This window comes from Excalfactoria chinensis, chromosome 7, assembly GCF_039878825.1.
Source record: "Excalfactoria chinensis isolate bCotChi1 chromosome 7, bCotChi1.hap2, whole genome shotgun sequence".
In the NCBI taxonomy this organism is placed as follows: Eukaryota; Metazoa; Chordata; class Aves; order Galliformes; family Phasianidae; genus Excalfactoria; species Excalfactoria chinensis.
In genome coordinates this window covers 17,271,536-17,293,256 of record NC_092831.1, presented here as the reverse complement: position 1 = coordinate 17,293,256, position 21,721 = coordinate 17,271,536, and the positions used below count along the sequence as shown (strand labels likewise).

The following is a 21,721-nucleotide window of genomic DNA, read 5'->3' as shown; positions in this document are numbered from 1 at the left end:
GGACAGTAGACAGTACAGCTTGGAGATGAAGAAAAACCGTGCTCTAAAGAGGGTTGAGGTATCAGAACAGGCTTCCCTGAGGCATCAATCACAGCCCAGGGCTGACACGGTTCACAGAGGCGGATGCCGCTCTCAGCCAGAACAGTTGTAGTCAGGGCCATCTCACGCAGAGCTAGGAGTCAGGTGTCCCTTCTGACTGGGTTGGCTTTGTGATTCTGTAATCAAAAAGAAATTTCATTGAATTAGTGGATATGTTTATCCATAACATTTATCTCAGTAATATTCATTTAAGATATCCCTATGTAAAATAACCCCCCCATTCTGTTTTTCCACAGAAAGCAACGCCTCAATTGCCCACTAACATCATCACATACCAGTAACATTACCTGTTAACTCATTGAAACTCTGTTGCAGTCAAGTCACTAGGGAAGCAGCATCATAGTTAACTAAGACTCCATTTTCTCTCCCAAATTACCAGCATGTTTCACTTTGGTGGCAGCACAAATAGGTCATTAACTGATTGTAAGTGAATCCTATTAATAATTGCAGACTCTCACATAAAGATGTAAATGCTTGTGTGTAATATAATCATGTATGGCAGAACCCCAGTGCAGTTTCATTACTTCTGTTAAAATACAAGATGCAGAGCATAATGTATTTGTATAGTTAGCATTAAAGCTGAGCCTCACTTTGGACAAAGGTTCACAAGAACTAACTTAGATTACATGTTAGATTCAGAGGGTCACACAGCAAAGCACTAGCTCAGTTTACCTAGTGAGAAACCAGAGTTTGCTCACAGTGAGCTCATCTTAAAAATGGAAAGCAAAAGGTTTTTTTTTTTTCTTTGTTTATTTTAAAACAAGGAAATCACCACCACTCTATTGCTGGGACAGCACACCCACCCATCAGCTCAGAAAGCCATACCAAGTTCATGAAACACTTTGCTCCAGAAACAGAGCTGCAACAATACAAACACTCACTGAGCAAAGCAAGTCTGATGCTCAGACCCTCTGCCATAGATATTTTTATATATATTTATATATATAGATATTTGTTTTATTTGTTACTGATTTATTTGTTACTTATTTAAGTCTCACTTTTTCTTTTACAGAACACACAACGCCAAATGCCAATTGCTTAAGGGACCATTGTTCTTCCTCTTCACATTCCGCAAGATAAAAACCTTCATCAGCAAAGAAGCCAGACCAAAGCACAGAAATAGACAGCGCATCCATTTTTTATTGAGGTAAGTACTGATTTTCTGTTGTTAAGTCACACACAGACAGGTATCCGCTTCACCGCTAAACCTCGAGTTGCTAAGCCTAGTCATTCCGCTAGGGGGCAGATATTCTTAGGCGTCCCAGATCCCACGCGCAATGCAGAACGGCAGCGCTCTCAGGAGAAACAATCTTGCCAAAAAGCCTCCGCGAGCCAATAATTCTGCAAAAAGGAATTATCGCCCGCTTCCCGAGCCACAGAAGTAAGCTCAGTTATCGCTATTTCAGAGTAATGCATTGAAACGAGAAGAACAGAGCTCTATCCCAAAGTTCTTCTTCACAGTTTTGCTCAAGTAAGAAGATGAAGCAAAAGACACACTATTAAAAGGGAGAGCTAGCTTTTCACTAATTCAGGTATTTTTAAGCCCCCCATCGGGCAATTACTAATATTCTTACAGAGTAAAACTCTGCCCACAGAGAGATAGTTTTCTACATTTTTTTAATATATTAATATTAGAGTCAGTCTCAGAGAGCTCTCAACAGCTTTCACAAGCATTTCCATTTATTTCCCTGTTAGGTTCTATTTTTTCCTCACTAAGAGGAAATGGCAATAATGTTACAGAGAACATGTAGCAGCTTCCCTCCTCAGTAACCACTCAGCCTACATACACTGTTGATACTGTAAAGCATCAATAGCACAGTCAGGACTTATGCCTGTGGCATTGCATATCAGTGTATTTCACCTTCAGCCACTTACCCAAAATCTTGTAAACTGTAAACCCCCATAGAACCCCTTAGGCACAGAGCTAAAGTTGTTTCAAAAAGATCTTACCTGAGGCTTGAATTAAACCAAGTCTTTTTCTTCAGCAGGATGCAGAACACAGCTCTTCCTCACTCGAGCTCCTTCCCTCAAGACTAAGAGCACCACCACCACAAAGGAGCCACTCTGGGCCTCAAGGAAGAGAGGCACCCCCACACCCCACTCAGGGAGCAGCCCCCAAGGGGAAAGAGGGGCTGCCCTCAGACACCCACTCAGGGGTGACACACAAGGGGACATGGGGGGGACCCAAGGGGCAGGGGTGGCCCCCAAGGGGGCAGGGCCCAACAACCCCACTCAGGGGTTGCCAAGGGGGCAGGGGAGGGGCCCCGAGGGGGCAAAGGTTGCCCCCAAAGGGGCAGAGGAGGGGCCAAGGGGGCAGGGGTGGAGCCCCAAGGGGGCACGGGGGGCAGCCCCCAAGGGGGCAGGGAAGGGGAGGGGCCCCAAGGGGGCGGCCCCAAGGGGCAGGGGAGGGGCCCCAGAGGGGCAGGGGAGGGGTCAAAAAAAAAAACAACTGCCACTATGTTTCACCCACCATCCCGCCCAAAAAAAAAAATTATATCTTTTTAAAGATAGTGCAAAACCGGGTCTCTAGCATTATTACAAGGGGGGAGAACACAGCCCACACTAAGTGACCAGAGCAGTCACCCAGTGTGAGCTGTGTTCTCCCCCCTGGACAAAGTCACAACAACACAAGACAAACACAGAAAAAAAAAAAACACAAACACCTCCTACCACCCTCTAAGTGAACCCAACTAAAACCACCACCAAAAAAAAAAAAAGACCTATCACCCACTAAGTGAATCTAACACCTCCACCAAAAAAAAAAACTTATCACCCTAAGTGAATCTAACTAACACCACCACCAAAAAAACAAACCTATCACCCTCTAAGTGAATCTAACTAACCACAAGTCCCACCACACACAGTGCTCTAAACACACCAGCACCAAAAAAAAAAAAAATCCCTAACACCAAAAGGCACCACACACTAACCAACAAATAAAGGACACTCACCTCACTCCACAAGTGCACCCATGCAAGGCCAACTCTGCTCTTCAAACCACTTCTGAGAAACAGCCAGGTCCCAAGGCTCACCAATGCTCTGCTGCACTGCTCACCCTGTGAAAAAAACAAAGACAACCCTTAAACAACCCCAGAAAAGACTCACCAAACTCTCCAAACAGCCCAGATATAATAATATATGTGTAAGGAATTACATCATTACATTATATACAATCATATTATTTAAGGCAAATAATATAATTGTATATATTATAATTATTATATACACTCACACATTTATTAACACACGACAACCTCCACCACTTCACACCCAACTTCACCTGCTCTGCTTCTCACTCACATCCACAGCCTACTGGCCCCACACCGTGCCACCTGGGGAGATGACACTTACACGGGCTGTTCTTCGCTCCCTCGCTGAAGGCTGCGCTCCTTTGGGCTGTCTGTCCTTCCTCGTCCGCCTTGCCTGTAACAAACAGCACAAAAAACACCATACAAACCTCTTGAGGGCTCGCTTCTGCCTGCTTCCAAAGCGGACGTAGGCATAGCCCGGTAAGCTCTAGGCAAAGAGCGCTCAGGGGATACCTTAGGACTCTCTTACCATATCTCCAAGGTGCTTATCCTGACGACTGCAATACTCTCTTCTCCCTGCTGACAGAAGGACAAAATCGCGCTCCTGAAATTATAAATAAAGGGTAGGGGGTGAAATAGCCACCTCGCTCCTGTCGGTGGAAGAGACCGCCTTAAGCGAGACTCGAGAACAGAGAGCTTACCTAGCGGCTCCCGAACGCTCGCCGCTTTCGCCGCCTCGGGCTGACGAGATGCTCCGCTGCAGCCTTAGCTCGGCCTGCAATAGAAAAAAACTTGTTTCAGCAGTCCTTGACTGGCTGCACCCTTGCGTTCCCAGAATACGGCCCCATCCCGCTCTCTTTTACCGAGGACACCGAGAAGCCCCCGCTGAAAAGCCTCGAGGGGGCTGACGGCGCCTCGACACGGAGAAAGGAGCGGTGGTCCCCTCCGAAAACGTGACAGCGGCCGGGTGACGGCGTTAACCCGGCTCCGAGATGCCGGGGGAGCTCCGCGCCGGCGGCCCGGCTGCCGCCCGCTGCGGGCGGACGGCCCCAAACGGCTCCCCGGAGCTCGCCGCCTCCTCGCTCTCGTTCGTACCTGAACGACTCACCGTTTCGTGCTGATCTTCACCGGGAGACGTCCCACCGCAACCTGGAACAAAACACAAAGAGAACGTTACAAAAAAACCCCAAGCTCAGAGTCCCGTAACAAAAGCAGCCCCAGCAGCACCGAAACCTGACGAAGAAGCGGAGCCCACGCCGACTACCATCTTCTATGGAATCTCGGATCCTTCTGATAGCTCCCTACGGCCTCCGGAGGAGCTTAAGAGGCGTAGGGGGAGGACCCGCCCCCGGCTGCGAACCAGTCGCGGCTGCGCCCGGGCGGCTGCGCCTCCGCGGCACCTGGGAGTCGTTACCTCGTTAGCGCCGGCCGGGAGCTTTGACAGCTCGACACGCGGACTTCCGATCTGAACTAAAGATCTGAACTGCATTTACAAGTTTGTTGTCCACTTCTCCACACCTCATTGTGAGACTCATTAATAAGTGAAATCATTGTGCCTCGTTCAAACGGATCTCTTTGCGTCTCACCACGCCCTTCCAAAGAATGGCCCCGGCCTTAATGCGTTCCAGCAGCCTCTGCTTCGTGCTGTGCTGTCTCTACTCCCCTTTCCTTCCCCCATTCATAAAAAAAAAAAAAAAAAAAAAAAAAAAAAAAAAAAAAAAGATGTGTTGAACCTGTGAGTACTTTGGACCTGACCCAAGAAACGTGATTGAAGGCAGAGCTACAGAAAATTGCTGACCGGTAAAATGTGAAGCGTAGCTTTGCGAGCGGTTCCGTACGGTGTCGCTTGGGATTGAGCTCGTGTACCGCAAACATCAGCTGGAATGCTGTCAGTGAGGTTGCAGTTGTCTCCAGTAAAGGACACGGGTACTCTGTAAAGACTGCTGTAATCAAAGGCACTTTCAATGGCAGTTTTGTTCTTAATTGAAACTCCCGAAAGTTGGACTCCGCTCATATTCGTGTCTTACGATGGTAGAAGTGTGAATGTTTTTATTGCACGCTGTTACACGTGTATTTTACACAGCCATCGGCAGCATCAGACGGGAAAAGCGGGGAGATCTGAACGTGCGGAGTGAGGTGGGAGATCCCGCGGAGGACACGCGAAACGCCCAGGGCTTAGGGCGGAACGGGACACGAAGCTGCTGCCGAACTACCTGTCGCTTAGATCAAACCGGCCGTCTGCTCGGCTACGTTAAGAGTGAGACTTGTGAGTTAATAGATTTTATAAGAACAAGACGAAGAGCTTTCTAATGCCGGGACCCTAATATTTATTCCAGTGAAGAAAACAGAAACTAAACATGATATTTCACTTCATCTGGATGAAATCCATCCATCTGCACAGTCGTCACTTGGAAAGCGAGCTGAAGGTCTCTCGCTTCATTTCTTTTAACTGCCTCTTTTTACGAAGCAGCGCCGTCAGAGCTCCGTCACAGCTCTAAACGAACGGCCTGAGCGAACGGGGTTGCTCGGCGGAGGTGGACGAAGTGGGCGCTGGCGTAAGGGTTCCGCGCCCCGCTCGGCTTGAGCGATCCGGGTTTCGTGAACTCGGGTGAGACGGAACAGCGCGGGGCCGGTTCCGATAACCTGTCGCAAGCTGCTTCCGACGAGCTGTCGCTGTTTCTCACTTCTAGCAGCGGGGTGCAAAAGGAACTGCCGAGCGCCCGGGCCCCGCTCGTGGGGTAGGGCACGGCCGGCCGAGCGCGGCGCGGAGCCGGCATGGAGCGGCCCGGTGGTGCGGCTGCTCCCTCCGCCCTAGCCGGGGCTGCGCTGGCTCCTAGCGGGGCTCCCGGCCCCCCGCGGCTCAGCGCCGCCGCCCGACGCTCTCCCTCCGGCCCAGCCCGGCTCGCCACCCCCCCCGACTCGCCCTCCCCCCGGCTGCTGCGGGCTTTCCTGGCTGCGCTCGGCCCGCGTCAGCCGTAACGATGAGTTTGGCCCCGTTTTCACAATGTCATCTAAATTCACCTTGTCCCGAACACGCAGCCTCATAAGGTACGTGACAGGTGATGAAAAGATGGAACTGAGAAATAAAACTGTAAAACAGGACTACTGCTGATTCGGTAGTACCCAAACTGCATCCTGACACAGCCGGGAAACGGTCTGCAAACGCCAGAAGCTCTCTGCAACTGGGATTTCAGATACGTTTTCAGCAGGGTTTTCTCCCCTCCCCGTGAAAACAGACACGCGTTGACATTTAACAACTAATTGGATCATTTAACAATACAAATTTCTTTCTATTGCATGTTTTAGCAGAGAGAACTTGAGAAACAAAATTAGCTTTTATTTTTTTTCTTTTTTAAACTTAAAACGCTTACACAAAAACAACCTTTACTTCAGTAAATATAAAATTTACACACACACACAAAAGTACATTAAAAAAAAAAACAGAATCACAAACCGACAAAACAGGTTACACCTCAGTAGTTGAAGTTGGCGGTACAATACAAAAACAAAATACATTAAGTTAGAATAAAAACCAGTCTTTATACATATATATATATACACACACACCATATTATTTCATGATATAAATACTTGTAATTTCCATAGGCAACATAATGAACACATGAAATATATAGTTTGCTCATCTCTGGAAAGTCACCGGAGTGGCGTATGAGCGCTGCGCAGCACAGCGCTGGACAGCAGTGAGCAGAGCGTGGATGTCCAGCCCGGATGCGATAGCTCCTTGATGCTTTGCCAACCTGTGCTATTTCTCACACGTTCAGTGACACGGTGAGAAACTCCAGTCACCATCGGCAGTGATTTCCAGCGCTTCATTTCCTGGTGTTAGTCTGTTATCCGACTTAGGCGTAGTCACCTGCCAGATCCCGTTTCTCATTCCCTTTTGCACTTTATAACCTGAAGTCTAAAACTATCAAGAGAGACTGGCGTCTAGGTTGAGATATTTGGGATAAGCGGTTCTTCAAGCCACCTTCAGGAACCTGTAGAAATATTTAAAGTAGGGTGCAGAATTAATGACCAAATGCTGTGATACAAAAAAACAGGGATCTATATAGCAATGGCTAACTTTAGATTCAATCTTTAATATTTCTCTATTGCTTTATTATTTAAACTTAACATTCATTTTCCATATATTAAGTGAGCAGAGCATCCTTGTGATGGAAGTGTTATGTTACCTCCAACAACAGCAGATAGTAAAGGGGATAGTAAACTTTAAAATCAGGTGTAACTTTAAAAAATCATTTAAAGGAATCAGATCTCTTTTTGTATAATCAATAGTGTGACTGGCAACCTACAAAAGCTACATTAAAAAACTATTGGTGACTCTGCTGTATGTGCTGTATCTTCATTACTTACGGATGTTACAAAATTTCTGAGCCAGAAAGCAAAGAGGGGAGGGGGAAAAGTAGTCTAAAAGCTTTACATCTCACATTTTCACTAACAAAGGTTCAATTCCCCCACGACTACTGTTTTTTCTGTCGTAAAAATCTGATGAAGTTTATTCTACTCCTTTCTCTTCAGAACAGACTAGTGTTAAACTGTGCTTTAGAAGACCATTTGCAATAGAAAACTGCAGTTCTCCAGATTAGCAAGCCTGACTTGCTTTACTCTGACACAAAAGCACCAGACCACCTGTAACCGGGCTCTGGTCCTGCAAAAAGGAGTTTGTAGCAAGACCAGGCCATCTATTATGAGAACGGATGTGGCACCGAAGCAACCAGCTACATTAGCTTTTCATTTTAGGAAGGCTTTAAAGATCGTTATTATAATACAGCGTGAGCAGAACAGCGTAGGTTAGAAAATGCCACTGAATTAACTACCTGTTGCTGGAAATGCACAGATGTCCAACCACGTTCACTCGGCACAGGGAAAGAAGAACGCCTACGGGGATGCAACAGGGCTGACCTGGTTCTCGTTAATTGGCCTCTAGATGTGCACTTCATCACACGGAGTGAGTGTAGCAGACTGTAGCGATTCTTTGAAGGGTCTCCCAAGTCTGTTCATGTAGGAAGGGCACGATGAATGCGGCAGTTCCTGAGAACTTTCCTGGGTAGCAGTAAAGCAAGACGAATTCACAACTTACACCACATTCAGGGGTCATCTTTTCCATGCCCAGGCTGAAAATGGCTGTATGTTAGAAAGCTGGAGAACCTAAAAAAATTAAAAAAATAAAAAAAAAATAAGAAGTGGAACTTGGAGATCTAGAATGAAGTTGGAGCACTCGGGGAAGTAAAGAGAAACAAATCTAAGGGAAAAGCCAATTCCACTTAATTAAGTGTCAGCATAGAGCAATAATTTGCTGGCATGGCTACATGGCACTGCAGTAGCCCTTTGTTTGTAGGACATTGCTCCCCGACAGTCAGATTCAACTCTGGTTTTAAGGCAGAATTTGATGGTATAGCAGGAAATGGATTCATCATTAACTATCCTGAAAGTTTACAGTGCCTCAAGTCTCAGTTTAGATGCATATTTATTTTGCCTGAAGGTAGATGAGATGAACTACGGTCTAGCTACCCTGTCTTACTTCTAGCCAGTCATGTCTGTGGGGGACTTCACTGGATAGGTTCCTCTGGAGGATCAGAGTTAAATAATTTCCTTCCCAACAGGAAGATTATTTTAAAAACAGAACTTCACAGAAAGCAAAGATGGAGCTTGGGTGAAGTGGGGCTCTCTGTAAACAGAACACTCAACCTAGATTGACAGGATACCAACAGACAAATTCCCTCAATTAAAAATAATAATAATAAATTAATTAATGCCAGTATCAATTAAACTATCCTAGAGATGAAAAGTTTGTCTTCATAGCCACAGAAGCATAAAGTCCATAAGAAACTAAAACTTTGCAGCTTCCTTCTCTAACGCTGGTCTGCTTTTGACACAGAGCCAATTCACCAGGCACACATCTGAGGACGCTGGTTTACTAAGAGAGGAACTGGTGTCATCAGAGAATTAAACTGATGTGAGAATGGCCTTGTACAGAGTGAACTGATACTTAGAACCCATTGTGGCCCTGAAGATATTATATAATCAGATCTTTTGGAGTGTAAAAACCAGAAAGATTTTCACAAGGGATACCTTTATTTTGGTGGCATTGGAGAATTGTCACGCTTCTTTCTTGTGATCCACGTTTGGGATGCCTGACAGACGCAAGTGCGGCACCTTCAAAATTACAAATGGAATGTTATATAGCAGTGCAAAAAGTATAATGAACTGAACTGGTACAGTTGCATAAAGAGGGCCCTTCCTTCCTCCTTACCTGGGATCAGAAAGAAAATAAAAACAAGGCCAAGAACATGCACTCGGGCACACAAATCGGTAGAAGAGTCAGACGCAACTCTCTCCCAATGCTTGGTCTCCCCTGTACTTGTAAGGTGATCCACTGAATTTGGCATGCCACTTTTCTAGTTTGTTACTAATCGGATTACTTTCCAAAGTCATACTTAGACAGTTTTTTTCACATTTACATTACAAATTTATCATTCTAATTGTTAAGCTACTGCTCTGGCTTTCTTTTAAACAATCCCTTCTATATTAGAGGGCACATACAGTTCATGGTCTTCATTTTAAACTCAAGATTACAGATATCATAACAGATTGATATTGATACAGCACACTGTAGGTAAAACTAGCGGTCCGACTCCACAGGCAGGGGATTCACTCAGTGGAAAAGTATGTGAAAGAACCGTGTCTCTACTCAAATAAGTACTCAGAGCAGACTGTTAGTTTTCTTATCCTCTTTGCCAACTCTGACAACTGGCAACAAAACCCAAACAAAAAATTAGCTAAATTAAACCACGTGAAAATGGGAATTAAGTTTTCCAAGCCACCTACCCAACAGGCAAATCAGAGTTGACATTGTAATGGCTCAGTTCACATCAGCGACATGACAGTGTGTCTTTGGACTTGTTCAGCTGACACAAGGCAGTATCTCTGGCAAATATTTACTTTAGTGATATGGGACAGTATACTTCCTGGTATTTTTTTTTTATCAAAACTGCTCAACAAATGGGAGTAGTACCATCCTCTCATATTAAGAAAAGAACAGCTACAAGCTAAAGCCAGTTGAGCCCTGACTTGACTGACTCATGAGGGGTGGTTCTCCTGGGGCTACCCTAGTGAAGTGGATGACAATGCAAAGAATCCACACAGAATGGAAGAAAGAGTACTTGGAGCAATGCCATTGATTTTTCTTGCATTATGCTGGGGAAATGTTTGACTTGCAGACCGGTCACTAGCTGGAAGAGGTTTTCTGAGGCTACAAATGAGTGGTTGAGCATGTACATACGAGAAATAGCTGCACAGATTTCCCTGGGAGAGCTGGCTGTAGTCACATCTTGGTCAACTCTGGTCATACCCCACAAGCCAAGTAAGGCTTTCAGGCTGTATTTTGTTCCTGTGTCTTCCTGCGTGTGGGGTGAGGCATTTGGGTGCTTTTTTGGGGTGTTTGGCCCATTGACTGTCTCTGAGCTGAGGAACCTGAAAGTTTTCATTACAGTGACTTCACCTTGCTGCCTGCATCTTGTCCAACTAGACCTCTACATTTGCAAACAGAAGATCAAAGAGTTCACTTGACTGTCTGGCCACTGAAGCTGCAGACAGTACAGCACAGGCCAGGTGAGTGACTAAGTGAAGTATCAGTATTAGTTTGGAAGGAGAAGGGTTTCAGGTGTTCCTCTGTTTGAAAGCACAGTGCAGATGGGAATAAGCTGTTCCAGCTCTAAGCTAAAATAATTTCACTTACTTGCCTTTCACTTACCTAAGAAGCCAAATGCACTCCAAAAAAATAATAAGCCTTTCACCCAATGGCATTCTCAGTTTCTGGATAAAGTCTCAGCAACAGTAAAACACACAGGAGAATGGACTTCTAAGTGTACCTAAGATTAATTTGTGTTTTATGCCCTTCTCCCATCTGAAGATAAAGCAGGAAAGGAAAGGGTTTCTACTAGTATTCTAGCTGAGTGATCCTATTGAGAATGATTGGGACAATTGGGATGAGGGGCCTATTTTCGTGACTAAGATAAGGGCACTCCTATCGCACTAAGGACATTTTGTCACGTTGCCAACAGCTGCTGCTCTGCACGCCCAGTTTCCCAACCAGGAAATTTCTTTAAACAAGAAGCCAGGAAGACCAGATACAGAAAAAGGTTTCCTACTTACACAGAATAGGTACTACATGTCCTTTTGCAGAAGGGCACTGGGACTGGAGCTGCAGACTCGCAGTGCTCGTGAACAATGTGCTGCTCCTTCACGCTGCGTTTGCATTTATGTGGCAGGTCGATACCTATGGGGGAGAACGTTTCTGTTAGATTTCTTCAGATGGTGGAGTGCCTCAACCCTCAGGTACAAGAGAGCTCTGCTGATAAATGAACAGCCTTCCATTCTATGGAAAGTGCAAGCTGTCAGTGCATGCAGAAAGACTTCAAGCAGTGGAGAACCCAGCCATATTTGAGTAGGGAATCACTGATTTAACATACTCACGTGCCTTACAGCAGCCATCTGAAGTCACATCAACAGTCCCCTGTATTGAAAGCAAACCAGGGAAGTTCAGATACTCAAGTCTAGCTTGCTCATATTGTTAAGCAGCTGATAGAAACGAGGGAAGTCCAAAAACGCCCTCATCTGTACCCAACTCACCAACTCCTCATCAGACCGATCTATGTATTGTGTACCTTTTTTATGCAGAACAGCCGGCACCAGCAGCCGCAGCTCCCCTGGCGCTCCCTCTGGTGGCAACGGGACGCCACTGCCAACGGGTGCGACCGTGCCTCGCACCGCTGCACGCTGTACTCCGCCGGCTGCGAGAGTGGCGTTCCCATAGCTTCTGTTTCAGCTTCTTAGGGGACGTGGAGTGCCAAAGAACATGGGTGCCAGGGGATGGGAATGCTGGGGGAGCAGGGTGCCAGAAGATGGGGAGATTGGGGCACAATGCGATGCCATGGAACGGAATGCCAGAATATGAGGGACCTTGGGGACCAGAACATCAGAGGATGGGGATGCTGGGGGACCCAGGTACCGGGAAGTGGAATGCTGGGAAATGGGGTAGCAGGGTGTGAGCTAAAGGACCAGGTGATGCTTTCAGACACTGTTCTGCTCTGGAAGTTGTGAGGTTTGAGCTTCACACCCCATTCCTCATGCAGAGTGAAGGCTAGTTACTTCTGCTGTCACTACTTGCCAGCTCCTACAGCGTCTTGAATGCACGCTTTGCTTTTACCCAAAAGGGTGAGAGGACCTGCTGCTCAAACCGGGTGGCCTCTAACAGGGCTGGGTTTCTTTCCTGCACCACCCGATCCTAGCTCAGGGTTGGCTCTCCTCCTCCCACCACTCAGAACTTCAAGAAAACAAGGCTCCAACCCAGGAAATCATGACATTGACATTAAAAGTCAAAGAAAGTTACTATTGGGTACACTTGCATTCTTTGCTTAAGCATATAGAACCACTTGAGTTGGAAGGGATCCCCAAAGGTCATCTAGTCCAACAACCTGTACCAAACAGGGACACCCACAATAAATCAGGCTGCACAAAGCCTAGTCTAGCCTTACACGTCACTCAGGCATTATAGAGCTGCGGCCTCTTTAGGAAATTAAGTAATGAAGGTGAATGGAAATGAATCAAAGTACCTGTTTGCAGAGGATGAAGAGGCATCCAGATGTGCACACTGCCGTGACTGCTTCACATTGTGTTGCTTTCAGACCTGGAAACCAAGGAGACAATCCTGATGAAATATGCAAGCCCTTGTTGGAATGCTATCAAGTCAACATCAAACCCAATGCTAAAGCATGAATACAGAAAGGAAACAAAGAGGAAACGAAAATTGAAAGAATCTCCCCCCCAAAAAAAAAAAAAAAAAAAAAAAAAAAAAAAAAAAAAGTAATAAAGACATTCCCTTTTCACAGTGTTTCCCCTTATCTCCTCCTGCTTGGGGAACATCAGTTCCACATGCAGCAGCCTCTGCACAAGTACTGCGGGATGCAACCTCCAGCTGTGGGAGGAATGCCCAGCCCCACCACCCCAGGTTTTCCCTCAGAGCTCTGCAGTACTCAGGTGGTTACAGGCCCTGGGCAGCTTGCCTCCTGTGCACAGATCACAGCAATAAGGTGTTGGTAAGCACGCCATGGAGGCCAACAGCAAGAAACTGTGCCTAGATAAATAATTAGTAAATTACCTGCCTGAAAACAGAAGTAGAAAGCTTAATCCTCCATTGTTAGCAGCCTGGCATCTCTCACGTAAAAATTACAGCCATAAACTTACGTTGCAGCACAGACCTCGCACAGAAATACTTCCTTCTGCCAAGACATTTTCCCCACAGTAAACGAAATGCTCTAAGAATGCTTATCTTGGTATAAAACCCTGCAAGAAAAATAAACAGAATTATGTCCAAATGAAAATAAAAGCAGGACACATTGGTTTTATGGCACTAGGAAAGCCATAAAACTTAATAGCCTGAGTGCAGGAGGTTGGTGCCATTCTCTCTGATCAGCACATCCCTTCCATCAAATGGCACCTTCCGCAGCAAAGCAGGCCCCACACTGATAGCAAAACAGGAGGCAGAGGGAAAACAAGGCTGAATTATGAGTGCCACGAATGAGCGGATTTATTATCGTGCCATTCAAGCTGAAGGGAAAAAAAAAAAAAAAAAAAAAAAAAAAAAAGAGGATTTTGTCACTTTTTGTATTTAATACCTACATACCACAGGCCATGTTTTAATCACAGGGCCAGAACATGACACAAAGGGGACACAGTGCTTAGAAATGCACTGGTTGTCCTGCCAAGGACCTGGCAGCCAGCTGGCCCTGAGCAGGGCAGAGGGCTGATAGGGCAGAAGGAGGGTGGGAAACAGCCTGTCCCAGCTGCAGGGACTGTGGACAGAGCATCAGGTACAAGGACGAAGCAGAGCAGGGAGTGCCACGAGCAAGCATCTTCATCATCCTTGAAAGGGCCTACTTAGCACACGTGTTGTGTGAGGCTGTGACCGATTCTGATTTCATAACTAGGAACACTGGGAGAAGCTGTGCCAAGCATGGCCCCGTACCTGGACAACACTGGTAGACCTAGCAAGAGCCATGTGGGGAGGACAACGCCTAGCAAGGAGCAGCTCCCAGCTATTTTACAGTAATCTCAAATATGATATACTTAGGGGTGTGGGCATCAGGGCCCAAAATTAAACCCTGAATAGAAAGTAAAAGCAAGAGCTTGCCCAGACAGGGTAAAGCGGTGCCCTTTAAGGATGTGTAACTATAGAAGGATAAAAGAAATAATAGATAGCTTTTTGGAGTTTGGATTCCAATTTTGCAAAATTATTTTTGATAGCAAGTGCTATAGTTTGGTACAAGGCCTGAAGGCAAGTAATAGAATTGTTGAATGCATACACTCAGTGGTGGCAAATCCATGCACTTTATTAACCAAGTTAAGGAATGAATATGTGGAGTTTGCCTTCTGGATTTGAAGGATGTCTCTTCTGCCTGGCTTGGCCAAAGGAAGCCTAAGGTTATTTGCCTTTGAATAGGAAAGCCCTAATAGAGAAGAGACTCAGTTAACCTGGACAGCGTTACCCAGGGTTGTGAGGACAGCTTAATGATTTTTGAGAACTGGCCAACTTGTGAGCCTGAGACCTGGGAACCTCCATCCCAGGGTGGAACTTTACTGCAGCACGTGGATGCCATAGCAACAAAAGAGAACCGTGTGCAATGGACTGAGAGTTTGCTGAGTGTCTTGCTTTACAGAAAGCACAAATAACTCAACAGCAAGTGACATATTTGGGATATGGGATTACAGCTGGACTTTGAACCTTAAGGACCACCAGGAAAGAAGCCATCTGCCAAACCCCTGAGCTGCAAACTGCCAAGAAACTCCATACATTCCCAGGAATGACAGGATGGTGCTGAGTGTAGATACACAGCTATGGACTGATCGTAAAGCTCCAAACAGCTTGATGAAGTCAGTAAGGGACGGCCAGGGTGTCTGAGGGCGGTGGCTGCACTGGTGCTTGATATTCAAGGAGCCTGTAAATCTACATTGGGCCAAAGGATACCAGCTTTAATATCTCATACAATGTTTACTTTATTGGAGGCAAAACGGGGACATAGACTCTCACCCCAAAGATCCCTGAAATACCAGGCCATCCTGATAGAACAGGATGATGCAGAAATAATTGTAACTAATGTTGTCAACCCAGTATCAGTGTAACCTGGTAAAAATAACAATTAACAAGACTGACAGCATTGTTAATACCGCTTCTGGTCTTGGGGTAGATATGCATGGAAAAGATCCAACAGCTAGATTCCAGATAGCTGTGTGGGATACACTCTGAAAATACCCGAACTGACCAGGATAGGGAAGAGCTTAAAAAGGGATTAGAAAATCTTCCTAAAAACCCTGCAGTTGTGACAGCTAAGGAGATAAAAGATCTTAGATAAACATTTGAAATCAAAACAGGATATGGGGACATTAATACCTGGATAGAATGGATTAAATATACTGTCCAGAGTCTCAACCGTAGCAATTGCTATGCTTGTGCATTCAGATGGCCCATAGCTCAGGAGGTACCCGTTCTGCTGGGATGGACCAAGGACCCCAAAGGAATGTGATGCATGATTGCACTGTACCAAGAGAAAACTGCATGGGGAAATAGAGACTGCAGATCTCTCTCCCTCTTGTTTCCTCCAATGCCTGATACAGATGTCAAGATCCCTCCTGCATTCTCTACAGAGGTAGGTAACCACACAGCTTGTCTCTCACGGCAGGGTGTGAAGGCTACTAGGCCTATGGGAAATTTTTCCTTATGCAGTGAGGTTTTGAATGTTATGGACGATTCAGCAGGAAATTATTTAAGACTGGGAATCTCCAGGGCAGATCTCTGGTGGTACTGCAGGGGAAAGATTTTATGGTCCACCCTACCACCTAATTGGGGAGGCACCTGTGCGCTTGTTCAATTAGTTATACCATTCACTCTGGCTTTTGAAAAAGTAATGTCTCTGGAAGAACTAAAAGGAGCTTAGCGATACCATTTGATTTGAGTCACTGTTTTGGTGGGTGATGATCAACAAGAATGTAGACTGGATTATAATCAACAGTGATTTATAAATTATACAAAAAGTGCAATTAAGGGAATTGCAGAACAGACAGATGCCACAAGTAGAATGGCCTGGGAGAATTGGATTGCCCTGGATATGATGCTAGCTGAAAAGGGGTGTGTGTGTGTGTGTAATGCTGGGGACCCACTGTTACACCTTCACCCCCAGTAACACATCTCCGGATGGCACAATAACTGTGGCATTGCAGGGGCTTACTACCCTTGCCAATTTATTGGCAGATAATTTAGGGATACCTCTATCACTGGATGGTTGGATTCTCGGTTTGGTAAACAGAAAGGGATGATTATATCCATATTTACTTACTTGATTACAGTAGTAGAAGCCCTGGTGGTCATAGGGTGCTGTATTAACCACTGTGTGAGGGGACTGGTACAGAGAATAATTGAGACAGCATTATTAAACACCAGTGGAACCACCACCATACTCAGATAAAATGATGATATTAGAGGAGATGGGTAATGAAGGAAGAGATGAAGAGTAATAGGTCTATAAGATAACGCCTTAAAGAAAAAGCGAAACTTGCAGAAATCAACAGGAGGAAAAGGGGGAACTGTGGGAATCAAATGTTGTTTCTGCACTTAGAACAAGATAACAATATTTTATTTCAAGGTCCCATTAAATAAGTAAAGCAATTTGTAGTTATTAGGTAGAAGTCATAGGTACAAAGACTGCAGCTCCTGTCTGTCCAGCTGTCTGAAATAGAACTACTGATTTTTGGTGCTGGACAAATAAGACCTGAGTAATAAAGAATCCTAAGAGGAGAAGTTAAAATAATTAACAATATACTTGTATAAACCAGCAACAATCTACACAATGTAAAAATATGCAAGTCGTGACATGCCTAAGGATGTGCCTGAAGAGATATCGGGAAGGACTGGAATCACATACCAAAAATTATTGAGGATATTTCCAACAAGCTGGAGCCTGCACCCATCACAGTTCCTAATGAGCTCTGCTACCAGGTGCACATGAAGCCACAGTGAACAAAAGGCACAGCCTGAGAAGAAATGCTTCAACACTTCAGAGTGTGAAGGAATGCTGGATAAACACCGTCTGTATCAAGGGTAGAGGAGCTTTGTAGGGCTACAGGCAATGATCATGGTGCCTCAGACAACTCCCTACTTGGTGCTATTGTACACGCTTTCTCCAGAAGGCCCTCACATCTAGCACAGCAGGGAAAGGGAAACAGTGCAGCTAAGTCCATTACACGCTCCCAGAAAAAGCAGGCTTGATGATCACAAGGGAGCTATGAGAGAATATTGATCGGCGTGACAGTATTCACATCTATGTCAGCTGCGTAACTGATGTCAGCCTGTAGATGTCGCTGTAGAAGGCCCCGAAGGTCAGGTTTGCAGGAGGCCCCTGGGGCAGCCACGTGGCTGAGTGAGAGCAAAAGCTTTAAGCCGCACTTTAAACAAGCAAGAAGCAACAGCCGGTGCACAAGCTGAGCAGAAGCAGGCAGCAGAGCCAGGCTGAGTTCAGGTGGCAGGACAGCCCACCACACCACAGCTGCCTGCCATCACAGATGAGAGAGACAAACGGGACATGCAAGACTTGGTACCAGGAACATCTTTCAGTGCAAGTATCGAATGTTTGCACTGCTGTTCCCTTGCAGAAGCCCAAGAATACACATGAATATAAAAGCCACCTTCTTTCCAGGGACATTCTAGCACAACACTTCAGTTTCACGAGATCGTGTGGTATCAAGACTGTCTACCGGCACTTTCCACAAACCATAAGTTAGCACCAGCAGTAAAACAAGGCAGCCATTCCTAGGCTGAAGCTCATGGCAGTGAGCAAAACAGTTGCCTATAGCCTTTCCACCAAGCATCACAGCTCCAATCTGGCAGCTGCCCCACACTTGGGCTGGAAGCTCCAGAAGAAAACATGGAAGGCTGGCCCTGTTATTGCCTGCAGGTGGGACAATGCCTGGGAGCGGGTTGCCTTCATCTCTGTGGAAAGCCAGCTCCCACATTTAGTTAAGGCTTCTACTTTCAATCACTTCACTGAGTGTGAGAGAGCAACAGTTGCTCTTATAACAAAACTTGCCAACTGCTTTTCAAGCTCAAACTTCATGAGCTTTGGTGAGAAAATAACTCCTGAACCACCACTTCAAATAAAACCCGTGTTTTCAAACGCAGCACCACAGCAGTGACTGGTTGGTTTTGTAAAGTCTCAGACTGAGAGTCAACTCATTTTCTAAGAGCATTTCTTTGTTGGATTTTTTTTTTTTTTCCCCCCGTGGAAATGCTAGAAGAAATGATCAGATGATTCAGTTGGTTCCTGACTTATTCAGAGTAGCATCACCAAGCTCATCAGCTGAATGCCCAAGGGCCGACAGCTCAGTTTCTGCTGGGGAGTCATGCCCAGTGAAGAGTCCACATTTTCTTAATCCTCGTTGTTGCCTCAAACAGAGGCTTCAGCTGTTCTGTTCCAAGCACATTTTTACTACTTATACCATAACAAATCAATTCTTCCACCTCTCGCCACTTTGCTGTCTTTTCAAGGGCTGTTCCTGTCTTCCTAAAGGTAAGATATTACAGCACACGCCAGGTTCATCTTTGCTGAGACCTTCGCAGTGTGCGTTAGCATGGGAGGACATATCATTCACTGTCACCACTTATCCCTCAGCCTAAATTATAATCAGGCAATGCAAAATGCAGCCCTAATTACGCTGTCTCAAATGGTGCTGCTGCTGCTCATTAAAAAGAAAAGTCAAATTACTTAATCCCCTTCTCATCAGTCTCTGTTGATAGTTACTCCAATGATCAGGGCAGCATTAAAGGAGACTGCCTATGAAAACCACAACCTGGAGCACAGTCTCAAATAAGCACAACTATTTCTCCCTTACAAAAGGCAAGTTCAAATGCACTGGGGAAGGAAACCAGCAAAGCAGATGTCAGCAGTACCACAAAACCTCAAATCAAAAAAGAGAACCCTTCACAAAACAAATACCAAAAGGAAGACGCAGCAACCACTTACTTATTGTAGAGTGCCCAAGGCACAGTTCTGGTTAAACAGCATTCTTCACACTGCTATGGAAAAGCCAAACCTGAAGAACAGACCTTACACTGGAAAGTCAGTACAACCCAGGGCCAACCTCAGCTCCATGTCAGAAGCCAGGGCTTTTCCTACCACAGAGCCCTACCAGAAACATGGTACCATGTGCAGCCCAGCTTAATCACCCTATCCAGGACTGAGCCAGATTCAGTGGCATCATCCACGCCAATCTGCAACTTAGCAGCTCCAGTGATGAAGCAGATGCACACGTTTTAAAGTTTCAAGAAGCATAACAATACAAAAGACAAAATTCCATTGCACACCCCTATAAAGACAGGTGGCAGCAGATATATTTGCCTTCAAACAGTTTTCAGGTCACCCAAAAAAAGCTATCAGCCACAGTCCAGTAACAAAGAACAAATAGCTTACCCTTTCTGAAGATCCAACAAATAACTTACCCTTTCTGAAGGTCCGGGCTCACTGGAAACTCTCAAAGGAGGCCATCTCCAAGTACAGACTCCTCCTCTTCATCCACTAGCCTTTGAATGAGATCAAGGAGAGGGAACCCCAGGGCCCACCCCTTCCAATCACACCGGTGAACTGCTCACACCTGTGCTCCCAGGGCTGGCTACACCCCTCCAACAGGTGTTCAATCACTGGCTCAGACCACGACCTAACAGTTCTGATGCAACCCCTTAGATCATATTTCAAGCACGGCTGTGCAAATCATGACAAAAAACAGGACGAAAAGGATCTGCTCCTTGGGCTAGTAATCTAGAGCTAGAAAGCACTACAATTAGGAGTGAGACTGAAGACCTCAGTTTGTTTGCAAAACTAATTAGCTAATGTTATTAAAAAGCAATACAGAATAAACCAGAGCATAACCAGACTCTACAGCTACCTGAATGATGGACAGTTGTGCTTAGGACATGCTGGAGGGGAGGGAAAGAACAAAACACCTGATGGATTAGATTAGATTTTGGTGCAAGCACTACACATACAGCTCAGAGTTAGGAAATGGCACAGAGAAGAGGGTTTCACCATAGAAAACACAACTACTTCACAGCAAGATTTATTAATACATCCAAAAGAAAGAAAGAAAATCATTTTGTCACACTATATACAGATAATACACAGTGTTTTATATACATATTACATCAGTTTTTACACAAGAAAAATATACATAAAAATGTAAACTTTTGTATACAAAAACCCTTAAACAAATTAAACAAGGACCAAATAACAAAAGGAGACCAAACTATCATCATTTTCATTGATTTCTTTTTCTTTTTTTAAAATGCTAACACAGTACGTTCATTGAGAAGTATGAGGAACTTGTGAGCCAACTGATCCTATTTAAAGGGAAGTACAAACAGGAGCATTCCTACCTGCCCTGGAACACTGTCAGAACCGCGCTGGGAGCTGCTGGCACTGCGACTGCTCTCCTTGGGCATCCCCAGGTTCCACTCTCCCCAAAGCGGCACACCTGCAGAAGCAGACAGGGCTTTCTGTGCCTGTCAGTGCGGTACAGGATGCAGCAGTGTGAGTTTGTATGTTCCCTTTGAGCAGTCACTATTGGATTCAGCTTCGCTGTAGCAAGCTGTCATTTTTCCCAGTGTGTGGTGGGCTGAATACATGTTGGGGATGAAAGGGAACAAGGAAGGGGTGAAAGAGACTGCTAATCCTTGATACCATGCAGTTACTTCAAAATCAGTTACGTTTGCAAGCTACAGTTCACTGGTTCAAATACACTGCCTCACCTGTGCTTTCCCACTGCAACTTTATGCTTTACACTCAAGTGGCCAAACAGCTGTACGAGGCTCTTTGTTAGAAGGCTGCTTCGGATATCAGTGTGATCACGCTGCCTTTAAAATGACACCAAACACAAACTTCTCTGAGACAGCCTTGAAAAGAGTGATATTTCCCTCTAAAGCACTTTAGATGGTCCATTTGCCACCTTCTGTTTTATTAAACCCCCAACACAGATATTTACTCTTAATTGCAAAGAGGATATTGGATGGGGATGACACCTGCTTTGCTCCACTTGCAGATAAATGTTTTGGGGGAATTTACAAACAAAGCAAAAAAACAAAACAAAACAAACAAACAAACAAACCCAACAAAAAAACCCCAACCAAGCCCCACAATAATACAATCCAAACCCTAAAACCTCAGGCATCAAACAAGAAGGGAACTATTGAATGATGATGAAAAATAGCAAAACTCTTTGGAAAGAACAATAGGCCCCAGCAAAGGCTTCTCACATTAAGTTGAAGACTTGTTACAGACATCTTATAAAAAACATCCATCCTCTTCAAGTATGTTAACGTGAAACATGATAGTGATGCACCAGAATTATTCCTGGAAAGGGCAGATGAGCACGAGATCTCCTCAGTGCCATCAGCACCACCAAAAGTAGGAGGTGAACAATGACTGAAGAAGGTAAAATAATGGGGGAAGCTGTGTAAAAGAAACCATGAATCA

The 21,721-nt window shown here is 45.3% G+C and overlaps 2 long non-coding RNA genes across 2 annotated transcripts; both read right to left on the bottom strand.

Moving 5' to 3' along the window:
* Positions 1-6,970: 6,970 nt before the first annotated feature.
* Positions 6,971-9,305, bottom strand: LOC140255087 (uncharacterized). The gene is made up of 3 exons (XR_011904379.1): positions 9,222-9,305; positions 7,967-8,297; positions 6,971-7,126 (listed from the first exon to the last, which is right to left on the bottom strand). It is a non-coding gene; the product is annotated as an uncharacterized lncRNA (long non-coding RNA).
* A 2,016-nt stretch (positions 9,306-11,321) lies between these two features.
* On the bottom strand, positions 11,322-19,760 carry LOC140255086 (uncharacterized). The gene is made up of 5 exons (XR_011904378.1): positions 19,696-19,760; positions 13,309-13,493; positions 12,764-12,837; positions 11,625-11,664; positions 11,322-11,427 (listed from the first exon to the last, which is right to left on the bottom strand). It is a non-coding gene; the product is annotated as an uncharacterized lncRNA (long non-coding RNA).
* Positions 19,761-21,721: the final 1,961 nt, after the last annotated feature.